This window comes from Rhinoderma darwinii, chromosome 2 (assembly GCF_050947455.1).
Source record: "Rhinoderma darwinii isolate aRhiDar2 chromosome 2, aRhiDar2.hap1, whole genome shotgun sequence".
NCBI lineage: Eukaryota > Metazoa > Chordata > Amphibia > Anura > Rhinodermatidae > Rhinoderma > Rhinoderma darwinii.
The window spans coordinates 338,046,846-338,052,845 of NC_134688.1; the positions used below are offsets into that span (position 1 = coordinate 338,046,846).

Genomic DNA, 6,000 nt, shown 5'->3' on the forward strand with positions numbered 1-6,000 from the left:
GGGCATGTGACTGTTCTGTAACCTTATATAGGAGCCATGTGGCTGGTTTGGCACAGAATATAGAGGGTATGTGCAACTGGTCAGATTCCTACTTCCATATTTTCAGTGCTGATTATAAAATTAAATGAGTTGCTAAACGTAATGCTTACACTTTTTGTTAAAAAACTTTTAAAACTTTTTTGTTAAAAAAAAAAAGATTTTTGCTGGATGATGTGACATTTTATTGAATTGGTATCATAACTAATTGTATAATTTAACGCAATTTCAGAAAGGTTAAGGATGGACACATCTGAATGTCTTAGGCTGGGTTCACACGACCTATTTTCAGACGTAAACTAGGCGTATTATGCCTCGTTTTACGTCTGAAAATAGGGCTGCAATACGTCGGCAAACATCTGCCCATTCATTTGAATGGGTTTGCCGACGTACTGTGCAGACGACCTGTAATTTACGCGTCGTCGTTTGACAGCTGTCAAACGACGACGTGTAAAATGACTGCCTCGTCAAAGAAGTGCAAGACACTTCTTTGCAACGTAATTTGAGCCGTTCTTCATTGAAGTCAATGAAGAGCAGCTCAAGATTTACGAGCGTCACAGACGCCTCGCATAATGCGAGGAGCTTTTACGTCTGAAACGAGGCAGCTGTTTTCTCCTGAAAACAGTCTGTCTTCAGACGTAAAAGCCTCTCATCGTGTGCACATACCCTGAGGGTATGTTCACACGAGGGCGTCCGTAACGGCTGAAATTACGGGTATGTTTCCGCCTGAAAACATCCCCGTAATTTCAGCCGTAACGGCATGTGCAGGCACTTGAACGCCGCGTCCATTACGGGCGTAATTGGCGCTGCTATTCATTGGAGTCAATGAAAAACGGCTCCAATGACGCCCAAAGAAGTGACAGGTCACTTCTTTGACGCGGGCGTCTATTTACGCGCCGTTATTTGCTTTCAATGGGCAGATGTTTGTCAACGCTATCGAGGTGCTGTTTTCGGACGTAATTCGGGGCAAAAACGCCCGAATTACGTCCGTAATTAGTGCGTGTGAACATACCCTTACAGTCCCAGCCATGTGAATGAGATAGAACAAATCTCACCCACACGCTGCTGAACATTTTCCAGACAAAAATCAGAGCATGCTGCGTTTTTTTTTTTTTAAATCGCAGAATGCTTTCAGTTCTGGATATTCACTGTGGATTTCAGCCTTTTTAATATAGAAGAGGTGAACTCCGCAGGTTAACTGAAGTTATGTCTTCTAATTAAAGTGTCATAAAATTTAGAGTCAGTACAGGAACAGATGAAAAAAAATTTGGAGCTCCTCATAATTTCTGTATTGCAAATAATGGTCATAGCATGTATTTTCAACAGAAAGATCTACTTACCTACAATATAAGAAATCACTGTTCAATGATTTGTATGTTTGCAGAGCTGCGTTGAATGAAGAGAGAAAGCAGAAACAGCAAAAAAAATACTGGTAAGATATGGAGACTACTCGCGGGGAGGAGTGAAGTGGGGGCGCTTTCCTTTTAGATCTAAATTTAACCCATACCCAAGAGGGAAGTTTAATATTGTTTAAATCAGCATTAAAAAAAAGTGTTAAAGGGACTGAAACAAATTAATGTTTGGGTTGCAGTCAGTGAGACCCAAATTAAGGTCGAACTTAAACTGCTTTCTTCACATGACCAGAACCAGCTGGCCCACATAATCCACATCCAGCATCCGTCTCTTCACTTCTCAGAAGTCCTGTTAGGGTATGTTCACAAGCTTAGGGTATGTTCACACGCAGTGACCAAAAACGTCTTAAAATACGGCGCTGTTTTCAGGCGAAAACAGCTCTTGATTTTAAGACGTATTTTGCAACTCTCGTTTTTCGCGGCGTATTTTAGGCTGTTATTGGAGCTCTTTTTCAATGGAGTCAATGAAAAACGCCTCCAAAAACGTCCCAAGAAGTGACATGCACTTCTTTTTTGCGGGTGACTTTTTATGTGCCGTATTTTGACAGTGACGCGTAAAATTAAGGCTCGTGGGAACAGAACACCGTAAAGTCCATTGAAAGCAATGAGCAGATGTTTGTAGGCGTATTAGGGGCGTTTATCAGGCGTAATTCGAGGCGTAAAACGCCCGAATTACGTCTGAAAACACTGCGTGTGAACATACCCTTAACAAAAAACGTCTGAAAATACGGAGCGGTTTTCAGAGAAAACAGCCTCTGATTTTCAGGTGTTTTTGAAGCTGACAATGAAGCTTCTTTTAATTTGGCGCCTCTTTTCAGGCTTCTTTTCAGGCTTCATTTGAGACGTTTTTTGAGGCGTTTTTCATAGTGTTCAATCGAAAATCAGCTCCATGCTCATGCACTTCTTTTTACGGAGCGTCCGTTCTTTAAAACAGCGGCGTAAAAAGACGCCCCATATGAACTAAATGCTATTCTTTCCATTGATTTCAATGGGCAGATGTTTGTAGGCGTTTAGTTTCCATTTTTTCAGGCGTTTTTTGAGGCGTAAATGCCCCGAAATACGCCTGAAAACACTCATACTTATGTACGATGCTAGGAGTCCCTGCCTCGCTGCAGGACAACTGTCCCGTACTGTAATCATGTTTTCAGTACGGGACAATTTGTCCTGCAGCGAGGCAGGGACTCCTAGCATCGTACATAAGTATGATGCTAGGAGCCCGGCTCCCTGCACTGTGTTCGGTCCGGTACTTGCGGCCGAAATACGTCCGTCAATTACGGACGTAATTAGTGTGTGTGCACATACCCTTAGGGTATGTTCACATGCTTAACCAAAAACGTCTGAAAATACGGAGCTGTTTTCAAGGGAAAACAGGCTCCTGATTTTCAGACGTTTTTTTTTAGCAACTCGCGTTTTCCACATCCGTTTTTGTAGCTGTTTTTCTATAGAGTCCATGAAAAACGTCCCAAGAAGTGACATGCACTTCTCTTTCGCGAGCATCTTTTTACGTACCGTTTTTGGAAAACGAGGCGTAAAATAAACGCCCCATCGGAACAGAACGCCGTATTTCCCATTGAAACCAATCAATGGGCAGATGTTTGTAGACGTTCTGCTTCCGATTTTTCAGCCGTTTTTTGGGATGTTTACGGCCCGAAAAACGGCTGAAAATAGCCCGTGTGAACATACCCTTACATGGGACTGTGATAGTGGGTTGCCGATGGCAATACTGACCCTACTGTCTATTCTGGGGTCTGAATTAATTTTGGGGTCTGGTCTGGGGTCTGAATTAATTTAGGAGTCTAAATACATCCTCAGCATTGAAATTGCAACACCAAGAAGGAAAAGTTTTGGAATTGTGGAAATCACGGGATCGATAGACTCGTTAATAAGATGCAAATGATAAAAAAATGGAAACAAAATATTCCAAATATCTTGATTTATTCAGTATCGAGTATTAGCGCCACTCACAGAAATGCACGCATTTACATGCCTTGGCATGCTATCAATGAGGTTATTAATGGTTGTCTGCTCTTAGGGGGAGCCCCTAATGTCACTTCCCATATATGGACAGAGACATCAGGTACTCCCTCAAGAAGCGGAGGCCAGAGCGTCGCCAATGCTCTGGCCGGGGATTCAGCTCGGAGCTACAGTGGCGCTATCTACAAGGTGGTGGTGGTGCTATCTACAAGGGGATGGTGGCGCTATCAACAAGGGGGGGGGGTGGCGCTATCGACAAGGGAGGGTTGTGCTATTTACACTACCAGGGTGTGTGGTGCTATCTACAGGGAGAATAGTGCTATCTACAGGGGTGTGTGGCACTATCTACATGGGCACTGTGGGCACAATGTCACTTTATATGTGGACACTGTGATACTATGTGGGCACTGTGGCACTATCTACAGTGGGCGCTGTGGAACTATCTACAGTGGGAACTATGGCACTTTATATGTGGGCACCATAGCATTATGTGGGCACTGTGGCACTACCTGACAACTGTGGCACTATGTGGGCACTGCGGCACTGCCTATGTGAGCACTGTGGTGGTTTCAGGGTGTTATTTTTTCAGTTTATATATCAGTAATAAGAAAGTCGATCCACCCATAGGGTTTAAAAAAAATAAAGATTATATTTTTGGCAAATCGCCCAGCCCTAACTAGAGGGGTCCGGCTACCGAACATTATGCCACCCCACACCATGATGCCAGGAGTAGGACCGGTGTGACAGTCCCTTGTGAAGGCCTCTTCATGGCGTTGCCCACGTAATTTCCAGACCAATCTTCGGCTATCATTGCATCCGAGACAAGAGCGGGACTCATCGCTTAAGAGAATAGACCTCCATTCTAGCATTTGAGAGTGGTGGCGTGTGGTCAATGGTACACCTATAGCTGGACGTCTGACTCATAGCCCAATGTTGTGCAAACACCTTCTGATGGTTTGTGTTGACACTGGTTGCCGCCCTAGGCTTGGGATGTGACGTCCAATTTCACTTGCAGTACAGAATGAATCACTATGCGCCATTCTTCCAATCAGACGATCCACCTGTGCAGAGGTTCGCCTAAGCCAGGGGTCGGCCGGGTAAGTGGGCCGCATATAGAAAAAATGGGAAGTTGACGGGCCGCATTACTTTCAAATTTGATACAATACAAAATTATTGTTAATCAATTAGTTATTTTAACTACTATAACACTATATTACTATAATAATAATACTACATTACTATAATAATAGCACTAGGTTTAACATTTGAGATATTTCTCCATGTGCTTATTTCAACAATCCAGCTTTCCAGTTTAAGTGTCGCTAAATGCAGTCCGGCGGCTCAGTTAGCACACATGTCAAGATTGGGCAGCCCCTTTTAGATAGTGCCGCAGTGCCCTCTGTGGATGCTGCCGCAGTGCCCTCTGTGGATGCTGCCGCAGTGCCCTCTGTGGATGCTGCCGCAGTGCCCTCTGTGGATGCTGCCGCAGTGCCCTCTGTAGATAATGCAACACACCCCTAGATAAGGCCACAGTGCCCTCTGTAGATAAGGCCACAGTGCCCTCTGTAGATAAGGCCACAGTACCCTCTGTAGATAAGGCCACAGTGCCCTCTGTACATAAGGCCACAGTGCCCTCTGTAGATAATGCAACACACCCCTAGATAATGCCAGTGTCCTCTTCAGATACTGCCACACACCCACTTGTAGATAATGCCACAGTGCCCTCTGTAGAGGCTGCCACCGTGCCCTCTGTAGAGGCTGCCACCGTGCCCTCTGTGGAGGCTGCCACCGTGCCCTCTGTGGAGGCTGCCACCGTGCCCTCTGTGGAGGCTGCCACCGTGCCCTCTGTAGAGGCTGCCACCGTGCCCTCTGTACATTCTGCCACAGTGCCCTCTGTACATTTTGCCACAGTGCTCTCTGCAGATGCTGCCACAGTGCCCTCTACAGATGCTGCCACAGTGCCCTCTGCTGATGCTGCCACAGTGATATCAGGGGCTTGCCCAGAGCTGGAGTCCCAGAGCAGAGCCGCTTCTGGCACTCTGCCTGGGATTCCAGCTCTGCTCCTGACATCACTGTCCATATATGGACAGAGATGTCAGGGGCAACCCCAGAGCTGGAGACCCAGGCAGAGCGCTAGTAGGCTCTTCCTGGGACTCCAGCTGTGCTCCTGACATCACTGGGACTCCTGCTCTGGGGAAGCCCCTGACATCATTGTCGATGTATGGACAGCGATGTCAGAGGCTCTCCAGAGTCCTGGAGCAGAGCCGATAATAGCGCTCTGCCCGGGACTCCGCTCTGGTGAAGACCCTGACACACTGTCCATATATGGGCAGATATGTCAGGGAATTCTGCAGCGTCCCGGAGCAGAGCCTATACTAGCGCTCTGCCCGGGACTCCGCTCTGGGGAAGACCCTGACACACTGTCTATATATGGACAGAAATGTCAGTGAATTCCACAGAGTCCAGGAGCAGAGCCGACACCAGCGCTCTGCTCCGCTCTGGGCAAGACCCTGACACACTGTCCATATATGGGTAGCGATGTCAGGGAATTCCACAGAGTCCAGGAGCAGAGCCGACA

The 6,000-nt window shown here is 46.4% G+C and overlaps 1 protein-coding gene across 1 annotated transcript in view; it reads right to left on the reverse strand.

Annotated features, from left to right (window-relative positions):
• The window catches only part of LOC142743191 (complement receptor type 1-like), a 228,807-nt gene extending 227,369 nt beyond the window's left edge, over positions 1–1,438 (reverse strand). Inside the window, exon 1 of the mRNA XM_075853687.1 lies at positions 1,377–1,438. The gene's annotated coding sequence lies outside the window, so the exon portion shown is untranslated. The remainder of the gene's footprint in view (positions 1–1,376) is intronic.
• Between the last annotated feature and the right edge of the window lie 4,562 nt (positions 1,439–6,000).